Consider the following 21,373-nt stretch of genomic DNA (forward strand, 5'->3'; position numbering starts at 1 on the left):
TTTTTGGTTGAAACAGATTATAATTGATTGTTTACATCGAGAAACGTGATGCAAAAGCCATCCATTGGGAAGAAAAGTTCAGTTATAGTCACTAATGGCTTCGAAAGTCTTATTACTTAATTTAAATGGTTTTATAATCTCATAATAGATTTTAAGTTGATTTTTTTTACATTTTTGGTTAAAACAAATTATAATTGAATGTTTGCCTCAAAAAACATGAAGCAAAAGCCATCAATTGAAAAAAAAATCTATTTATAGCCACTCATGCCTTCGGAAGCCTTATTACTTGCCTTAAATGGTTTTATAATCTCATAATAGATTTTAATTTGAATTTTTTTGCAATTTCAGTTAAGATAGATTATAATTAAATGTTTGCCTCAGCAAACATGAAGCGAAAGCCATCTATTTACAAGAAAAGTCTATTTATAGTCACTTATGCCTTTGAAAGCCTTATTACTTGCTTTAAATGGTTTTATAATCTCATAATTTACTTTAAGATGAAGTTTTCTACATTTTCGGCTAAAATAGAGTATAATTGATTGTTTGCCTTGGGAAACGTGATGTGAAAGCCATCGATTGAGAAGAAAAGTCCATATATAGCCACTCATGCCTTCAACAACCTTATTACTTACTTTAAATGGTTTTATAATCTCACAATTGATTTTAAGTTGAATTTTTTCACATTTTTGTTTAAGAAATATTATAATTAAATGTTTACCTCGATAAACATGAAGCGAAAGCCATCCATTGACAAGAAAAGTCCACTTATAGTCTTTCATGCATTCAAAATCTTTATTGCTCACTTTAAATGGTTTTATAATCTCATTATTGATTTTAAGTTGAACTTTTCTACATTTTTGGTTCAAAACAGATTATAATTAAATGTTTGCCTCAAGAAACGTGAAACGAAAGCCATCGATTAGGAAAAAAAGTCCACATATAGTCACTCATGCCTTTGAAAGCCTTATTACTCGCTTTAAATGATTTTATAATCTCATAATTTATTTTAAGTTGAATTGTTTTATATTTTTGGTTAAAGCAGATGATAGTTAGGTTTTTTCCTAGTTAAACGTTCAGTGAAAGCCATCCATTGAGAAGAAAAGACCATTTATAGTCACTCATGTCTTCGAAAGCCTAATAACTTGCTTTAAATGGTTTTATAATTGCATTATTGATTTTGAGTTGAATTTTTTTAAATTTTTAGTTAAAACATATTATAATTGAATGTTTACCTTGGGAAACATGAAGCGAAAGCCATCGATATACAAGAAAAGTCCATTTATAATCACTCATGCCTTCGAAAGCCTTATTACTCGCTTTAAATGATTTTATAATCTCATTATTGATTTTAAGTTGAATTTTATTATATTTTTTTAAAACAGATTATAATTGAATGTTTCCCTCGGGAAACATGAAGCGAAAGCCATCCATTGATAAGAAAAGTCTATTTATAATTACCCATGCCTTTGAAAGCCTTATTACTCGCTTTAAATGGCTTTATAATCTCATTATTGATCTAAACTTGAATTCTTTTACATTTTTAGTTAAAACAGATTATAATTGATTGTTTACCTTGAGAAATGTGATGCGAAAGCCATCCATTGAGAAGAAAAGTTCAGTTATAGTCACTAATGGCTTCGAAAGTCTTATTACTTGCTTTAAATAGTTTTATAATCTTGTAATTGATCTTAAGTTAATTTTTTTTAAATTTTTGGTTAAAACAAATTATAATTAAATGTTTGCCTTGGGAAACGTGATGCAAAAATCATCGATTGACAAGAAAAGTCTATTTATAGTCACTCATACCTTTGAAAGATTGATAACTTACTTTAATTGGTTTTATAATCGCATTATTGATTTTGAGTTGAATTTTTTTACATTTTTGGTTAAAACATATTATAATTGAATGTTTGCCTTGAGAAACGTGAAGCAACAGCCATTGATGTACAAGAAAAGTCCATTTATCTCATGCCTTCAAAAGCCTTATTACTCGCTTTAAATGATTTATAATCTCATTATTGATTTTAAGTTGAATATTTTTACATTTTTTGTTCAAATAGATTATAATTTAAAGTTTCCCTCAGGAAACGTGAAGCGAAAGCCATCCGTTGACAAGAAAAGTCTATTTATAGTCACCCATGCCTTTGAAAGCCTTATTACTTGCTTTAAATGGTTTTTTAATATCATTATTTATCTTAACTTGAATTTTTTACATTTTTGGTTAAAACAAATTATAATTGATTGTTTACCTCGAGAAACATGATGCGAAAGCCATCCGTTGAGAAGAAAAGTTTAGTTATAATCGCTAATAGCTTCAAAAGTTATATTACTTACTTTAAATGGTTTTATAATCTCATAATTGATCTTAAGTTGAATTTTTTAAATTTTTGATTAAAACAAATTATAATTGAATGTTTGCATTGAGAAATGTGAAGCCAAAGCCATCGATTAATAAGAAAAGTTTATTTATAGTCACTCATGCCTTTAAAAGCCTTATTGCTCTATTTAAATGGTTTTATAATCCCATTATTGATCTTAAGTTGAATTTTTTTACGTTTTTGGTTAAAATAGATTATAATTGAATGTTTGTTTCAGAAAACATGAAGCAAAAGCCATCGATTGACAAGAAAAGTCCATTTATAGTCACTAATGGCTTCGAAAGTCTTATTACTTGCTTTAAATGGTTTTATAATCTCATAATTGATCTTAAGTTGAATTTTTTAAATTTTTGGTTAAAACAAATTATAATTGAATATTTACCTTGGGAAATGTGAAGCAAAAGCCACCGATTGACAAGAAAAGTCCATTTGTAGTCACTCATGCCTTTGGAAGCCTTATTACTCACTTGAAATGGTTCTATAATCCCATTATTGATCTTAAGTTGAATTTTTTTATGTTTTTGGTTAAAACAAATTATAATTAAATGTTTGTTTTAGGAAACATGAAGCAAAAGCCATCGATTAACAAGAAAAGTCCATTTATAGTCACTCATGCCTTCGAAAATCCTTATTACTCAATTTAAATGGTTTTATAATCTCATTATTGATTTTAAGTTGAATTTATTTCTATATTTTTAGTTAAAACATATTATAATTGAATGTTTACCTCGAGAAACGTGAAACGAAAGCCATCGATTGACAAGAAAAGTCCATTTATAGTCACTCATGCCTTCGAAAGCCTTATTACTCGCTTTAAGTGGTTTTATAATCTCATAATTTATTTTAAGTTGAAGTTTTTACATTTTTGGTTAAAACATATGATAGTTATATTTGCACCTCAGGAAACGTGAAGCGAAAGTATCCATTAAGAAGAAAAGTTCATTTATACTACTCATGCCTTCGAAAGCCTTGTTACTCACTTTAAATGGTTTTTCAATCTCATAATTGATTTTAAGTTGAATTTTTTACTGTTTTGGTTAAAACAGATTATAATTGAATATTTACCTTAGGAAACATGAATCAAAAGCCATCCATTAGGAAGAAAAGTCCATTTATAGTCACTCACGGCTTCGAAAGCCTTATTACTCACCTTTAATGATTTTATAATCTCATCATTGATTTTAAGTTGAATATTTTTACCTTTTGGTTAAAACAGATTATAATTGAATTTTTACCTCAGGAAACATGAAGCGAAATACCATCCATTGAGAAAAAAAGTTCATTTATAGTCACTCATGCGTCTAAAAGCCTTATTATTCACTATAAATGGTTTTATAATCTCATTATTGATTTTAAGTTGAATTTTTTTATATTGTTGGTTAAAATAGATTATAATTGAATGTTTGCCTTGGGAAACGTGAAGTGAAAGCCATCGATTGAGAAGAAAAGTGCATTTATAGTCACTAATGCCTTCGGTAGCCTATTGCTTGCTTTAAATGGTTGTATAATCTCATAATTGATTTTAAGTTGAATTTTTTTACATTTTTGTTTAAAAAATATTATAATTAAATGTTTACCAAGATAAACGTGAAGCAAAAGCCATCCATTGACAAGAAAAGTCCACTTATAGTCTCACATGCCTTCGAAATCCTTATTGCTTGCTTTAAATGGTTTTATAATCTCATTATTGATATGAAGTTGAATTTTTTTACATTTTTAGTTAAAACATATTATAATTAAATGTTTACCTCAGGAAACGTGAAGCGAAAGCCATTGATTGTGACAAAAAGTCCATTTATAGTCACTCATGCCTTTGAAAGCCTTATTACTCGCTTTAAATGGTTTTATAATCTCATAATTTATTTTAAGTTGAATTTTTTTTTACATTTTTTGTTAAAGTAGATGATAGTTAGATTTTTTCCTAGTTAAACGTGAAACGAAAGCCATCCATTGAGAAGAAAAGTCGATTTATAGTCACTAATACCTTTAAAAGCTTGATAACTTGCTTTTAATGGTTTTATGATTGCATTATTGATTTTGAGTTGATTGTTTTTACATTTTTGGTTAAAACATATTATAATTGAATGTTTGCCTTGGGAAACGTGAAGTGAAAGCCATCGATATACAAGAAAAGTCCATTTATAATCAATCATGCCTTCGAAAGCCATATTACTTGTTTTAGACGATTTTATAATCTCATTATTGATTTTAAGTTGAATTTTTTTTACATTTTTTGTTAAAACAGATTATAAATGAATGTTTTCCTCGAGAAACGTGAAGCAAAAGCCATCCATTGACATGAAAAGTCCATTTATTGTTACCTATACCTTTAAAAGCCTTATTACTCGCTTTAAATGATTTTATAATCTCATTATTGATCTTAACTTGAAATTTTTTACATTTTTGGTTAAAACAGATTATAATTGATTGTTTACCTCTAGCAATGTGATGTGAAACCCATCCATTGAGAAGAAAAGTTCAGTTATAGTCACTAATGGCTTTGAATGTTTTATTACTAGCTTTAAATGGTTTTATAATCTCATAATTGATCTTAAGTTGAATTTTTTTAAATGTTTGGTTAAAACAAATTATAATTTAATGTTTGCCTTGAGAAACGTGAATCAAAAGCCACCGATTGACAAAAAAAGTCCATTTATAGTCACTCATGCCTTTGAAAGCCTTATCACTCGTTTTAAATGGTTTTATAATCCCATTATTGATCTTAAGTTGAATTTTTTACATTTTTGATTAAAACAGATTATAATTGAATGTTTGCTTCTAGAAATATGAAGCGAAAGCCATCCATTGACAAGAAAAGGCTCATTTATAGTCACTCATGCCTTTAAAAGCCTTATTGCTCACTTTAAATGGTTTTATAATTTTATTATTGATTTTAAGTTGAATTTTTTTTAAATTTTTGGTTAAAATTGATTATAATTGAATGTTTACCTCGAGAAACGTGAAGTGAAAGCCATCGATTGATAAGAAAAATCCATTTATAGTTACTCATGCCTTCGAAAGCCTTATTACTCGCTTTAAATGGTTTTATAATCTCATTATTGATTTTAAGTTGAATGTTTTTACATTTTTGATTAAAATAAATTATATTTGAATGTTTACCTCAGGATACGTGAAGCGAAAGCCATCGATTGACAAGAAAAGTCCATTTATAGTCACTTATGCCTTCGGAAGCCTTATTACTTGCTTTAAATGATTTTATAATCTCATTCTTGATTTTAAGTTGAATTTTTTTATTTTTTTTGGTTTAAATAGATTATAATTGAATGTTTGCTTCAGGAAACATGAGGCGAAAACCATCGATTAGCAAGAAAAGTCCACTTATAGTTGCTCATGCCTTCAAAAGCCTTATTACTCATGCCTTCGAAAGCCTTATTACTCACTTTAAATGGTTTTATAATCTCATAATTTATTTTAATTTAAATTTTTTCACATTTTTGGGTAAAATAGATTATAATTGATTGTTTACCTCTGTAAACGTGATGCGAAGGCCATCCATTGAGAAGAAAAGTTCAATTACAGTCACTCACGCGTTCGGAAGCCTTATTACTCACTTTAAATGGTTTAAGAATCTCATAATTAATTTTAAGTTGAATTTTTTTACATTTTCGGTTAAGAAAGATTATAATTAAATCTTCGCCTTGGCAAACGTGAAGCGAAAGCAATCTATTGAGAAGAAAAGTCCACTTATAGTCACTCATGCTTTTGAAATACTTATTACTCGCTTTAAATGGTTTTATAATCTCACTATTGATTTCAAGTTGAATTTTTTTACATTTTTGGTTAAACAAATTATAATTGAATGTTTTTCTCGAGAAACGTGAAGTGAAAGCCATCGATTGACAAGAAAAGTCCATTTATAGTCACTCATGCCTTCGAAAGCCTTATTACTCACTTTAAATGTTTTTATAATCTCATAATTTATTTTAAGTTGAATTTTTTTACATTTTTGGTTAAAACATATGATAGTTTGATTTTTACCTTAGGAAACATGAAGCGAAAGCCAACCATTGAGAGGAAGAGTCCATTTACAGTCACTCGTACCTTCAAAAGCCTTATTACTTGATTTAAATTGTTTTTCAATCTCATAATTTATTTAAGTTGAATTTTTTTGCCTTCTTCGTTAAAACAGATTGTAATTGAATATTTGCCTTAGGAAACGTTAAGCGAAAGCCATCCATTGGGAAAAAAGGTCCATTTATAGTCACTCATACGTTTGAAAGCCTTATAACTCACTTTAACTGATTTTATAATCTCATCATTGATTTTAAGTTGAATTGTTTTTACCTTTTTGGCTAAAACAGATTATAATTGAATTTTTAACTCGAAAAATACGAAGCAAAAAATCATCCATTGATAAAAAAAGTCCACTTATAGTTAGTCATGCCTTCAAAAGCCTTAGTACTCACTTTAGATGGTTTTATAATCTCATAATTGATTTTAAGTTGAATTTTTTTACCTTTTTAGTTAAAACAGACAATAATTGAATTTTTACCTTGGAAAATGTAAAGCAAAATACCATCCATTGAGAAGAAAACTTCATTTATAGTCACTCATGCATTTGAAAGCCTTATTACTCGCTTTAAATGGTTTTAAGTTGAATTTTTCTACATTTTTTGTTAAAACAGATTATCATTGAACATTTACCTTGGGAAACATGAAGCGAAAGCCATCCATTGGGAAGAAAAGTCCATTTATAGTCACTCATGCCTTTGAAAGCCTTATTGCTCACTTTAAATGGTTTTATAGTCTCATAATTGATTTTAAGTTGAATTTTTTTACAGTTTTGGTTAAAGCAGATTATAATTGAACATTTGCCTTGGGAAACGTGAAGTGAAAACCATTCACTAGGAAGAAAAGTCCATTTATAGTCACTCATACATTTGAAAGCCTCATTACTTGCTTTAAATGGTTTTATAGTCTCATAATTGATTTTAAGTTAGATTTTTTTACATTTTTGCTTAAAGCCATCCATTAGGAAGAAAAGTCTATTTATAATCACTCACACCTTCAAAAGCCTTATTACTCGCGTTAAATGGTTTTATAATCTCATAATTGATTTTTAGTTGAATTTTTTTACATTTTCTGTTAAAACAGATTATAATTAAATATTTACCTCGAGAAACGTGAAGTGAAAGGCCTCTATTAGGAAGAAAAGTCCATATTTAGTCACTCGTGCCTTCGGAAGCCTTATTACTCGCTTTAAATGATTTTAGAATCTCATAATTGATTTTAAGTTGAATTTTTTTACCTTTTTGGTTAAGAAAGATAATAATTAAATATTGCCTCGGTAAACGTGAAGCAAAAGCAATCTATTGACAAGAAAAGTCCACTTATAGTCACTCATGCCTTTAAAATCCTTATTACTCGCTTTAAATGGTTTTATAATCTTATTATTGATTTTAAGTTGAATTTTTTTACCTTTTTGGTTAAAACAGATTATAATTGAATATTTACCTCAAGAAACGTGAAGCGAAAGTCAACCATTAGGAAGAAAAGTGTCACGACCCGGAACCTCCCTCGGGCCCATGACAGCCTCCGCGACGTTCCGATTGACACTCATTGCCCGAAATGCCAATCGGAACCCCGCAAGGCTTACATATCAGTTTCTTGCCTTTTCTGTGAGCAGTCATTTTTAAACATTCCGTTTTAAACAATTATCAGTCGCTTCCGGCTCAAGTAAATCAAAAGACAAAAATATAGCATTTTTATTAAAACAATATTTATAGAAACACGTGTAAGTAATCTTTTGTAACTTAGAAGTAAAATCAATTCATACATACAATAATTTACAAAGTTATAATGTACAATAATAATTACAATGACAAGTGGCCCCTAAATACACCAAGTGTTTGTGATAGTAACCTACTATCTATGAGATAGAGGGGTCAGCTGGAATCCTTGACAAAATCGGTATCTACAAGCTATCACAGGCCTGAAATATTTGGAAAGGAGGTGGGTGAGATTTTGCAATCCCAATGAGTAAACAGACATTATCATAAATATCTAAAGGCGAGTAACATGGAGGCAAGTTTAAACAACCAATTACAAACCATTTCATAAAGTTTTCAATTTATTTCTTAAATCATAAAATATTTGTAATTTACCAAAATAGTTGTTAAGGCTTATAACTTTTATTAAAAACAGGGCTCAAGCCAAAACTAGTCCTCGGGGATACCTTGGCCGAGGCATCTAACCGAGTCCGCCAAGGTTGTTAAGATATTTACATGTTAAACACATATTAGTTTTGAAAACAAGCCGTTCCTTGGCGTTGGCCGAGTTACACATTCACGTGGGGGTTTGACGTGAAGTAAGCTCTAACACAACCACGGGAGTTACCCTCATCTCCTCTACAACCGAAGTAACTATAAAATCGGGTTTACCGTGCCCCTCTAATACGCAGTCCACGAAAATTCGTATGATGTATGATGTAGCTTTTATTTATTTACCCACCAATTTTAATAAATTTTCGACAGTATGATGTAGCTTTTATTTATTTACCCAGCCTGCATAGTAAAAGACAACTTACATAAATTCCCAAAGTAATTATAAAATATAGCTACATATACTCATATATCATAAGCCATTCATAGGAAAATATATTTTTCAAGACAATTGACAGCCTCCAATTACTCAATTTTATAATCAAAAGTTTCTTATTTCAAAAAATCAAGACAATATATTTATTTGTCACATTTATTTCTAAAACATCAAAAATCCCATTTGAATCTCATTTTCGTTTCATAAAATCCATGAAGAGTATTTAAAAATAAACTCTAGATAATTTACAATAATAATAGGTTTACTCACTATTTGTACAAACTAATTGCTTTTTAGGTGCCCCGATCACTGTTCGTCGGGTACGACTTCCTTACCTTTACCGGAAGGCTCTCCTCCTAAACACATTGCAAAATTTACCCAATTCACCACATTGATGCTAAATCACTATATAATTGACTTAAATCCTATACTAATGCATGGTATGAAATGCAATAGCCTAAAACGGCTTAAACGCGGTATTAACCAATTTTTGGTACTTTACCCGTTAAATTGCTAACACGCTCCATTTTAGCTCTAAATTGTCCCATTTTCTCTCCAACATTTCTAACCATTAAATATCAGCCAATAACCTTCTAAAATCACCAAAATCAGCTCACTTTCCTCGGAAAATTTGGTCAAAAATGGGACATTTACTCGGTTAATTTTTCACTTTGTTTTTCTATCACATTTAACCATTTTTCATCATTTTCTCTTTATTTCTCTTAGAATAAAAATCAGTTCATCATCATTGTACATCAATGCATATTCGGCCAAGGGTGGATATTGTGAGAATTTCATGCTTTCTTGCCCAATTTGATTTCTATACACATTTAACTAACTAAAACTACTAATTTAACTAAGAATCAAAACCTAAAAATTTCAAAATCTCTCCCCTTGAAATTTGGCCAGCCCTTGGTTTCACTTTTTGATCTCTCTCCTCAAGCATGCTAAATGGAAATAAAGGCATAGGAAAGGTTGAAATCAAGCTAAAGTCGAAAAATCTTACTGTTAGATGCGTAAACGGACGAAAAATGCGATTTCCCCTTTAAATTTTCTAGTTTTCCTTTGGTTTTTTCCTTTTCTTCCTTTTCTCTCTATTTTCTCTCTTGTTCTCTCCTTATGGCCGGCCATCACTTAATATGGGGTTTAAATGGGCTGATTTTCCATTAAAATAATATTAAACAATTTAAAAGTGCCATGTGTCACTTTTCTATTGGCCCATTTTTAAAATTTCATCCTTTAAACTTCATTTTTTCACCACTTAACATACCATAGTTATTCATACCAAAAATAAGTAAATCCTATGATTTTGACAAGTTTTGGGTGGTGAAAATTACGATTTTTACCTCGGGACGATAAAATTACCGTTTTGCCCCTATGTTTTGAAAATTACCGAAATTAAAATTTTTCACTTCCTATCATTAAATTATACTCCAAATAGTTAATCTTGGTCAAAATTTTACTCCATGATCAAATTATTATCTTAGGTGGCAAAATAACAATTTTGCCCCTAAACATCAAAATTTCTAATTTTTCCCCAAATGAACCCTCGAACTCCGAACAATCATTTTTAGTCATTCCTGGATTGTAAAATATTAAATTTCATCCTACGATTCATATTTGAACTAGTTTGAGGTTAAATCAACTCAAGTGTACCGTTAGGTACAATACCGGGTTTCGTCTATTCTTAGGAACTTTCCTAGCGTAATAACATGCTACTCAGTGCATGTATGTCATGACATGTGTTTATAGGGTCGGGTTTTACAAAAAGTCCATTTATAGTCACTCATGCTTTCGAAAGCCTTATTATTCACTTTAAATGGTTTTATAATGTCATAATTGATTTTATGTTGATTTTTTTTACATTTTTGATTAAGAAAGATTACAATTAAATATTTACCTCGGTAAACGTGAAGCGAAATCCATCGATTGACAAGAAAAGTCCATTTAGAGTCATTCATGCCTTCCGAAGCCTTATTACTTGCTTTAAATAGTTTTATAATCTCATAATTGATTTTAACTTGAATTTTTTTACCTTTTTGGTTAAAACATATTATAATTGAATATTTACCTTGAGAAACGTGGAGCGAAAGCCATCCATTGGGAAGAAAAGTTCATTTATAGTCGCTCATGTCTTTGAAAGCCTTCTTACTTGCCTTAAATGGTTTTATAATCTCATAATAGACTTTAAGTTAGATTTTTTTACATTTTCGGCAAAGAAAGACTATAATTAAATGTTTGCCTTGGTAAACGTGAAGCGAAAACCATCCATTGACAAGAAAAGATCATTTACAGTTACTCGTGCCTTCGAAATCCTTATTACTTGCTTTAAATAGTTTTACAATCTCATAATTGATTTTAAGTTTAATTTTTTTAACGTTTTGGGTTAAAACAGGCTATAATTGAATGTTTACCTCAAAAAACGTTAAGCGAAAGTAATCGATTGACAAGAAAACTCGATTTATAGTCACTCATGCCTTCGAAAGCCTCATTACTTGTTTTAAATGGTTTTATAATGTCACAACCCGGAACTCCCCATCGAGCCCGTGACAACCGCCGCGAAGCCTCGACAAACATTCTTCACCCCGAATGTCGATCGAAACCTCGCAAGGCTCTCGTATCAGCTTTCGCACTTCCCCGGTGAGCAATAGTTATCAAATAATCAAAATACGAAGGATTACAAATCGTTTCCAAATCATAACATAACATGTTTTTTTTTTTGGCTCACAGGGACATTTTCGTCATTTTTGTCGAAAACCTCCAAACTTGCTAAAAATGTAGTAGGTAAGCCGAAAATATATATTTAATGATAAAAAAAAATTAAGTATCTAAAACGTTCATTTGAAGTGAAAATTTGACCATTTGAATATGATAAAAATATTCAATAAAATAAACTATTTTCTTGTAAAATAATTTTCATAAAACTATCGGTACATAATTCTTATAGCGTAAAAGATAATTATATTCATATATACTATAAAGCAAATAACCAAAGCATAAAATTTCTTTTACAGTGACACATGGGCCCATATCTATCCAAAATGCATCGGAAGCTGGAAACCTATAGCTTTTACCGATTCGAGTCCAAATGAAGGTCCTTGTTCAAGTCAGCTAACTACGGAATTCCCTGAGCCTGAAATGTGAGGAAATGAGGGTGGTGAGATTATAAAATCCCAGTGAGTAAACAGATACCATCTAAACTATCTAAAGTCGAGTAAATGGAGACAATTAAAATAAATCATCATACTGTAATTTCATTACCATTCAACTCATTTCAACCAAATAAAATCAATCCATAAAAATCGAGTAATCAACTTGGCTTATGAATTTCTTAAAACTTTGGCTCGTGCCAAAACTCATACTCGGTGATACCTTGCGCAGGGCATCTAACCGAGTCCGCCAAGGCTGTTAAAATTTTGTGTACACTTAAAATATATTTTTGTTTGAAAAAAATACAGCCGCTCCTTGGCGTTGGCTGAGTTCCCCTTCACGTGGTGGTTTGGCGCGAAGTGAACCCTAAGCTATACCCCAGGAGATATCCTACGCGCCTCTCCGTTCGAGGTAATAATATAATGGAGTTTACCGTGCCCCTCTAATAGGCTGGTCCACGGAACCCCCTCTGCAGTAAATAATTAATATATAATCCACCAATCAATAAAATTCATTCTAGCATGTCATGGCAATTTATCGCAACCTAGCCTCTCAAGGCTGAATACACAGTATAAATAATTATAACACCAAAATCAGTTTAGCCATTCATGCTCATTTATTGTCATAAGCCATTCAATTCATAACCATAAATTTGCAACACAAACTAGCAGTCTCCAATTACTCTATTTTCAAAACCAATATTCGATTTTTCAGAAAATTTATAAAATCATTTTATAAAATCACAATTTCCCTTAAAACATAACAATTTACCATTTAAACCCATTTTTCATAAAATCACATAGTTGTATAAAACTACTCTAGATAATTAAGACGATAATAAGTTTACTCACAATGTCTAGAATGCAGACTTTCGAAGCACTCTGTCTACTGGTCCTCGGATGCAATTTCCTTGCCTTTATTGGAGGACTCACCACCTTGACACAGTACAAAATCGAGAATTTCACTAAGTTGGTACTAAATCAAAATTAAACTAATTTGGACTACCAATGCATGATATGGAATGCAAAAATGCACTGGTAACTATCTAAATCCGGTATTAGCCTAATTCGTCTTATCACCCGATTAAATTCCTAACGGGTTCGTTTAAACTCCAATTTAATTCTTTTCAGTTTCTATACCTCAATTGCACCCAAATTAACTTAATGTCCCTCAGTGTGATGCAAATTATCAGTCCCAACAGTAAATTACGAAAATACCCCTAGTGGGTAAAAATTCGTATTTTTGCTCCGAAAATTCCCATTATTTTTCTAGGCTCATAATTCATTATTCCTTAACCAATTCTCCTAGAATAAAATCAAACTCATCCTCACTCACTACATGGTAAATTCAGCCATTAATGGTTGGGGGAGAAAATAAATTCTTTTCTTGTTGTTTTGTTTCTAAATATGCTAAACTAACTAAAAACACTAACATAAATTAAAATCAAATAAATCCAACAACTTTCTCTCTCCTAACCCATTTTTTCAGAATTGAATTCATCATGAAAACATGTAATTTAATCATGGAAAATAAAGAGAAATGCTTGGGAATAAGAAAACTCAAGCTTAATAGAAAAAATCTCACCTTTTTCACTTAATTTCTTTGAAAATTCACACTTTTTCTTTGATTTTCTCTCTCTAGGGTTTTGTTTTCTCCTTTCTCTCTCTTGTTTTTTGCTTGGCCGAATGTTGAAGAAGAAGAATGGGTGGGCTGATTTTTTTTATGCCTTTTTATTGTTTAATGAAATAATATTATTTTATTCATATTTTAAATATTTTATTAATTCATTTCTTTTTTCTAGCCATCCACTTGTCCTATTTTTTTTCACCATGCAATCCCTTTGACTTATCCAAGTCTTAAGTGAAATTCTCAGATTTTTCCAAAGTTTTGGTGGAGCAAAATTTTCAAAATTACACTTTTGCCCCTGAACTTTTCAAAAATTACATTTTTACCCCAAAAATTGAAAATTTTCCATAATGCATAATTTTCACTCCTCATACTCATTTCACACTCCAAATAATTAAATTTGATCAAAATCCTTTCAAAAAATTAAATTTTCTATTTCGAATGGTAAAATTACCATTTTACCCTTTTACTCCAAATTATACCGAAATTAAAATTTTTCACTTCTAAACCTCAAATCTTACTCCAATAAGTCAAATGGGGCCAAAAATCTTTTCTAAAAATTTCCATTTTGTCCCCAGGTGGCAAATGACCATTTTGCCCCTAGATAGCAAAAATTCCAGTTTGACTCCAAATTGATCCTCGAACTCCGAATCACCATATTAACCCATTCTGGGACTTGAAAATTCTTAATTTCATTGTAAATTCTCTATTTGATCTAGTTCGAGGCTTAAATCAACTTTATTGTACCTCTAGGTACAATACCGACTTTTGTAAATTTTTCAAGACTCTCTTAGCATGTAAACATGCTATCCACCACATGTATGTCATCACAAATATTTCTGTAGAGTCGGGCTTGTCATCTTCTCCCCCACTTGGATCAACCATATGATCCTCCTTCTTGATTGACTTCGACATCCGGCTAAATATTAATATTTTAATATTATTTTATTCTAAAAATTTTATCTTGTCTCCTTGGTACCAAAAATACCTTATTATGCCTCACTTGACTTCCAAATCGCCTTTTATCTCACAAATTCTCCTCCGATAAAATTATTATTATTTTATTATTATTTTCTCACTTGCGAAACATTTTATCCTAAACTACTCTTTTCGTCTTTTATCACTTCTAAACATTTTAATTGACCTTAATTTGCATTCGATCAACTTTATTTATCACCATATCAAAGTATGGGGTATTTCAATCTCCCCCACTTAAATAGAATTCGTCCTCGAATTCCCGTCGATGTTGCGTTATCAATCTCCTTCTATGATCCTACTCCTTGTTCCTTCTATAGGGACATTCAATTTATTTCCCTCGTTCACCTTCAGTTCAATTAAATGCTTTATTTACGGCAATTATCATCCTTTGGAATCGGATCAGTAATACTTTTCACAACCATGATCTCTTATATCTAGACACTAAGCATGCCTTTATCACCATTATTACATTTGAACCATAACTTCATCTCAATTATACCGATTTCGATCACATATCATACTTACTTATGTATACCTATTCATCGTTTTATTAATTTGCTCCATACCAATTTTCTCAACCTTGATTCATCCATCTTATACTGGTCCAAACCCTTCCTTTAATGGAGTTCCATTAAAAACTTAAACAATTTAAGGTTTACTTTCAAAGTCATTCATAACTTTAATCGTTCATTACATGTCTGTTAACACTTTAGCTCACTAACCTCTCTGGACACTATTTCAAAATCTCCCAATTACCGAGAACCATTCTTCACTTCAGTTAGTAAAATTATCAATTTCATATATACATATATACATGCATTTTCAAATGTCAACCTCTCTCTTTATATATAGGAATCCATGTGTTCACATGCCTTGGACTACATTCCCCCATTATTCATCCGTATCCCAATCCTAGTTTCAATATAATAATTCTTATAGTGCATGTCAACCTTCTTATTATACTTGTGTATAACTTCATATCATTCATATCATTTCCAACCATATGTTTGAGTTTCCTTATACTATATATCATTCATCACAATGTCATCTCCATTGAATTATAATCTATTATACGTGTATGCTTTATAATCCTATTGATGCCTCAAAGATTTATCTCAACTTGATCATTGCATCTCATGCAATACCACAATTCCTAAGAGTCATCCTTTTTGTCCTTAATCATCTTTCATGCCTCTATATTACCTTGTATCTTTCTTGCATTACGATATTGATTTGTCACTTAAGACTCAAACCCATTTGAATCATGTATGCCTTAAGCATTTTCGAATTCCAATTTCCATAATATATTAGGAAAGTTTCATTATCTGACTTCATTTTCAAGGTCAACTTCTATCATCCTTTGTTCCACTCCTTCATATGAACATAACACCATTCTTCCTTAACTAATTTATAAATTGTACTTGAAATTGTAAAACTTAAAACTAGATTCCCCTCAAGTATTTTTCAATATTAATACTAATATCACTCTCAGCTTACAGCTTCCTTTTTATAATCACATAACTTAGTGCTTGCTTTAACGAGATCCAGAGCAAAACTTCTCTTGAGTATTTCCTTGGGAATATCTATCTTAAACTTATGTCTCACAGCATGTGATCCCTTAACTTGTGATTTAGCCGTTAGGCTTCTCAGCAAGTTTTAAAAATTTTACGTTTCATACTTGCTGTGTATGATTATAATCTCTTCTCAAAGATGTTTATGTATTCCTAAAACACTTAATCTTAAAGATATATAAATACGTACTCATCCATTCAATCCTTAACTCGTCTTCATAGGTTTCCAGGGTGCCACACAATTAGCCTCATGTTGTTACTAACCCTTGTCATTTTACTGTATCAAAACAGATATTACAAATTCTCGTAATGATATTCTATATAAACTGATTTTCTATACCAGTCTCGTAATTCTTCCTTCACACTTTCATTATTTGGTATCTCATCTCAATATAGTCATTTCAAGAATCTTTCAATTTTTTTTTCTTTTAATTATATGCCTATATACAAGGCAATAAAGAAGTTTTTCAATTCATTTGGGTAAACATTCTCCAGAATATTTAAGACTCCCAGATAACAAAACACAATGACCAACAACCAAAATTCAATTTGTAAGCTCAATATCGTGTCACTCCCATCTTACTCATGCATCATAGGCGTGAGATATTCGGAGCATTATAGCGTTGAACAATCAATGTTGAAGTACTGTAGCTATTGGAAATTTTCTCATCAAAGCTATTTGTTTGCATTCAAAGTCACCACATCAATCATTCTCAACCAGTGGTTTCCCTTTTAGATATATATCATGAGTTCCATAAGTATAGGTACCTTCTATTTTCTTGTCATACACACTAAGCTAGATTAATACTTTCATCTCATGTCATCTTTTGACGTTTATCAACATTCATAAAATTCCACCTCAAAACATCCTTTCCATACAGTGTAATAAGTTCATGATAAATATACCACTCCACACATAAGTTGCTTACTATCTACAACTTTCCTCAAATTTATTGTCATCCTTATCCCATTTATCTTCTTTGTCTTATACTCCAATAATCTTATTGACTTTTGGTATAATTAACTACGAAAACAGCTCAGCTTCCTCCTTATTTTATTCTCACAATCCTTACTGAATCAAAATTTTATATTCCCCATATTCCATAATTTAACTTCATTGGGTTATATTTGTGCTCGACTAATACCTCATAGTATCATAACATCACTAAATAATCCCCTTCATGCTTAAATTAAAATCATTAACTTAATCACATTATCCATTCCGAATGTCATTTATGACCTTATTGCTTCCTTCTATAACCTTCCTCAATAATTATATTACCAATTTATCTTTGTTATACTAAAAGATTCCCATACATATCCAATTATTTAAACTGCTATTTTACATTCCGTTCGAGTCATACAAAATAAAAGCCACTCCTAACTCCTTTACACAGGTAACTACTACATCTTCCCTTAAACGACACTTGCCTAGATTTATGACAATACAACTTCAACTAAAGTATTAAACATCTTTAGGTTCCTCATTGTCCTGATCCGGGCACATCAATGGATCCTCTTCCTCCTGAGATTTTCTCCTTTGTTCTTCAATCCAGGCTTGTTGTATTCTCCTATATTCTTCATCACTCACCGGTGCAGCATTTCTTCCACAACCGGGAGGAAAATGTCGTACACCTGACACTTTTCTAAGAGGTTTACTTGCCACTGTTACTTTCTCCTTATCCTTTTCTGGTTGTCCCCTTATATTTCTCCCACAGCCTGGTGGAAAGTGTCGGACTACTGTCACGCTCTTCCTAGAACGAATACCTCCTTCAGCTATCCTTAATTTCCCCCTTTCTTTAACATGTTCCTTAGATTTTCTCAAAAGGGAACCTCTTATGCTTACATTAATATTATTACTATCTGTACTTTTTGGACTACTCGGTTCGGGTTGCCACCGGCTCTTAGCAGTAGAATCTAGCGATCCCTCGCTAATACTATGAGAGGCGTCGGGACTACCGTCTCTCCTAGACATGGTGTATGTGTCACCAGTGCACCTCAAAACCTATATGCAATCAAATAGTAATTGTTTAATTATTTATGCATCTCAAAAATAGGTAGATTTCTATATGTAGATGCATACATTCTATTCAATCTAACCTAACTTAACTTAACTTAATTGGACTTGGGGCCACGCAGTGTCAGTGTAGATTTCTTAAAACAACCTTAAAATCAAAAACTTTAAAATCCAAAGCTTTAAAATCAAAATATCTGATCTTTAAACCATGCTCTGATACCAATCTAAATTGTCACGACCCGGAACTCCCCATCGAGCCCGTGACAATCGCCGCGAAGCCTCGACAAACATTCTTCACCCCGAATGTCGATCGAAACCTCGCAAGGCTCTCGTATCAGCTTTCGCACTTCCCCGGTGAGAAATAGTTATCAAATAATCAAAATACGAAGGATTACAAATCGTTTCCAAATCATAACATAACATGTTTTTTTTTTTTGGCTCACAGGGATATTTTCGTCATTTTTGTCGAAAACCTCCAAACTTGCTAAAAATGTAGTAGGTAAGCCGAAAATATATATTTAATGATAAAAAAAAATTAAGTATCTAAAACGTTCATTTGAAGTGAAAATTTGACCATTTGAATATGATAAAAATATTCAATAAAATACACTATTTTCTTGTAAAATAATTTTCATAAAACTATCGGTACATAATTCTTATAGCGTAAAAGATAATTATATTCATATATACAATAAAGCAAATAACCAAAGCATAAAATTTCTTTTACAGTGACACGTGGGCCCATATCTATCCAAAATGCATCGGAAGCTGAAAACCTACAGCTTTTACCGATTCGAGTCCAAATGAAGGTCCTTGTTCAAGTCAGCTAACTACGGAATTCCCTGAGCCTGAAATGTGAGGAAATGAGGGTGGTGAGATTATAAAATCCCAGTGAGTAAACAGATACCATCTAACTATCTAAAGTCGAGTAAATGGAGACAATTAAAATAAATCATCATACTGTAATTTCATTACCATTCAACTCATTTCAACCAAATAAAATCAATCCATAAAAATCGAGTAATCAACTTGGCTTATGAATTTCTTAAAACTTTGGCTCGTGCCAAAACTCATACTCGGTGATACCTTGCGCAAGGCATCTAACCGAGTCCGCCAAGGCTGTTAAAATTTTGTGTACACTTAAAATATATTTTTGTTTGAAAAAAATACAGCCGCTCCTTGGCGTTGGCTGAGTTCCCCTTCACGTGGTGGTTTGGCGCGAAGTGAACCCTAAGCTATACCCCAGGAGATATCCTACGCGCCTCTCCGTTCGAGGTAATAATATAATGGAGTTTACCGTGCCCCTCTAATAGGCTGGTCCACGGAACCCCCTCTGCAGTAAATAATTAATATATAATCCACCAATCAATAAAATTCATTCTAGCATGTCATGGCAATTTATCGCAACCTAGCCTCGCAAGGCTGAATACACAGTATAAATAATTATAACACCAAAATCAGTTTAGCCATTCATGCTCATTTATTGTCATAAGCCATTCAATTCATAACCATAAATTTGCAACACAAACTAGCAGTCTCCAATTACTCTATTTTCAAAACCAATATTCGATTTTTCAGAAAATTTATAAAATCATTTTATAAAATCACAATTTCCCTTAAAACATAACAATTTACCATTTAAACCCATTTTTCATAAAATCACATAGTTGTATAAAACTACTCTAAATAATTAAGACGATAATAAGTTTACTCACAATGTCTAGAATGCAGACTTTCGAAGCACTCTGTCTACTGGTCCTCGGATGCAATTTCCTTGCCTTTATTGGAGGACTCACCACCTTGACACAGTACAAAATCGAGAATTTCACTAAGTTGGTACTAAATCAAAATTAAACTAATTTGGACTACCAATGCATGATATGGAATGCAAAAATGCACTGGTAACTATCTAAATCCGGTATTAGCCTAATTCGTCTTATCACCCGATTAAATTCCTAACGGGTTCGTTTAAACTCCAATTTAATTCTTTTCAGTTTCTATACCTCAATTGCACCCAAATTAACTTAATGTCCCTCAGTGTGATGCAAATTATCAGTCCCAACAGTAAATTACGAAAATACCCCTAGTGGGTAAAAATTCGTATTTTTGCTCCGAAAATTCCCATTATTTTTCTAGGCTCATAATTCATTATTCCTTAACCAATTCTCCTAGAATAAAATCAAACTCATCCTCACTCACTACATGGTAAATTCAGCCATTAATGGTTGGGGGAGAAAATAAATTCTTTTCTTGTTGTTTTGTTTCTAAATATGCTAAACTAACTAAAAACACTAACATAAATTAAAATCAAATAAATCCAACAACTTTCTCTCTCCTAACCCATTTTTTCAGAATTGAATTCATCATGAAAACATGTAATTTAATCATGGAAAATAAAGAGAAATGCTTGGGAATAAGAAAACTCAAGCTTAATAGAAAAAATCTCACCTTTTTCACTTAATTTCCTTGAAAATTCACACTTTTTCTTTGATTTTCTCTCTCTAGGGTTTTGTTTTCTCCTTTCTCTCTCTTGTTTTTTGCTTGGCCGAATGTTGAAGAAGAAGAATGGGTGGGCTGATTTTTTTTATGCCTTTTTATTGTTTAATGAAATAATATTATTTTATTCATATTTTAAATATTTTATTAATTCATTTCTTTTTTCTAGCCATCCACTTGTCCTATTTTTTTTCACCATGCATTCCCTTTGACTTATCCAAGTCTTAAGTGAAATTCCCAGATTTTTCCAAAGTTTTGGTGGAGCAAAATTTTCAAAATTACACTTTTGCCCCTGAACTTTTCAAAAATTACATTTTTACCCCAAAAATTGAAAATTTTCCATAATGCATAATTTTCACTCCTCATACTCATTTCACACTCCAAATAATTAAATTTGATCAAAATCCTTTCAAAAAATTAAATTTTCTATTTCGAATGGTAAAATTACCATTTTACCCTTTTACTCCAAATTATACCGAAGTTAAAATTTTTCACTTCTAAACCTCAAATCTTACTCCAATAAGTCAAATGGGGCCAAAAATCTTTTCTAAAAATTTCCATTTTGTCCCCAGGTGGCAAATGACCATTTTGCCCCTGGA

General features: G+C 31.2%; 2 long non-coding RNA genes across 2 annotated transcripts; both read right to left on the reverse strand.

Moving 5' to 3' along the window:
* Positions 1-11,870: 11,870 nt before the first annotated feature.
* Positions 11,871-13,787, reverse strand: LOC148763130 (uncharacterized). The gene is made up of 3 exons (XR_016025966.1): positions 13,671-13,787; positions 12,938-13,021; positions 11,871-12,069 (listed from the first exon to the last, which is right to left on the reverse strand). It is a non-coding gene; the product is annotated as an uncharacterized LOC148763130 (long non-coding RNA).
* Positions 13,788-19,010: 5,223 nt separating this feature from the next.
* On the reverse strand, positions 19,011-20,843 carry LOC148763131 (uncharacterized). The gene is made up of 3 exons (XR_016025708.1): positions 20,727-20,843; positions 19,994-20,077; positions 19,011-19,126 (listed from the first exon to the last, which is right to left on the reverse strand). It is a non-coding gene; the product is annotated as an uncharacterized LOC148763131 (long non-coding RNA).
* Positions 20,844-21,373: the final 530 nt, after the last annotated feature.

The sequence above is a fragment of the Theobroma cacao genome, chromosome 4 (assembly GCF_053813885.1).
Source record: "Theobroma cacao isolate CCN51 chromosome 4, ASM5381388v1, whole genome shotgun sequence".
Lineage (NCBI taxonomy): Eukaryota > Viridiplantae > Streptophyta > Magnoliopsida > Malvales > Malvaceae > Theobroma > Theobroma cacao.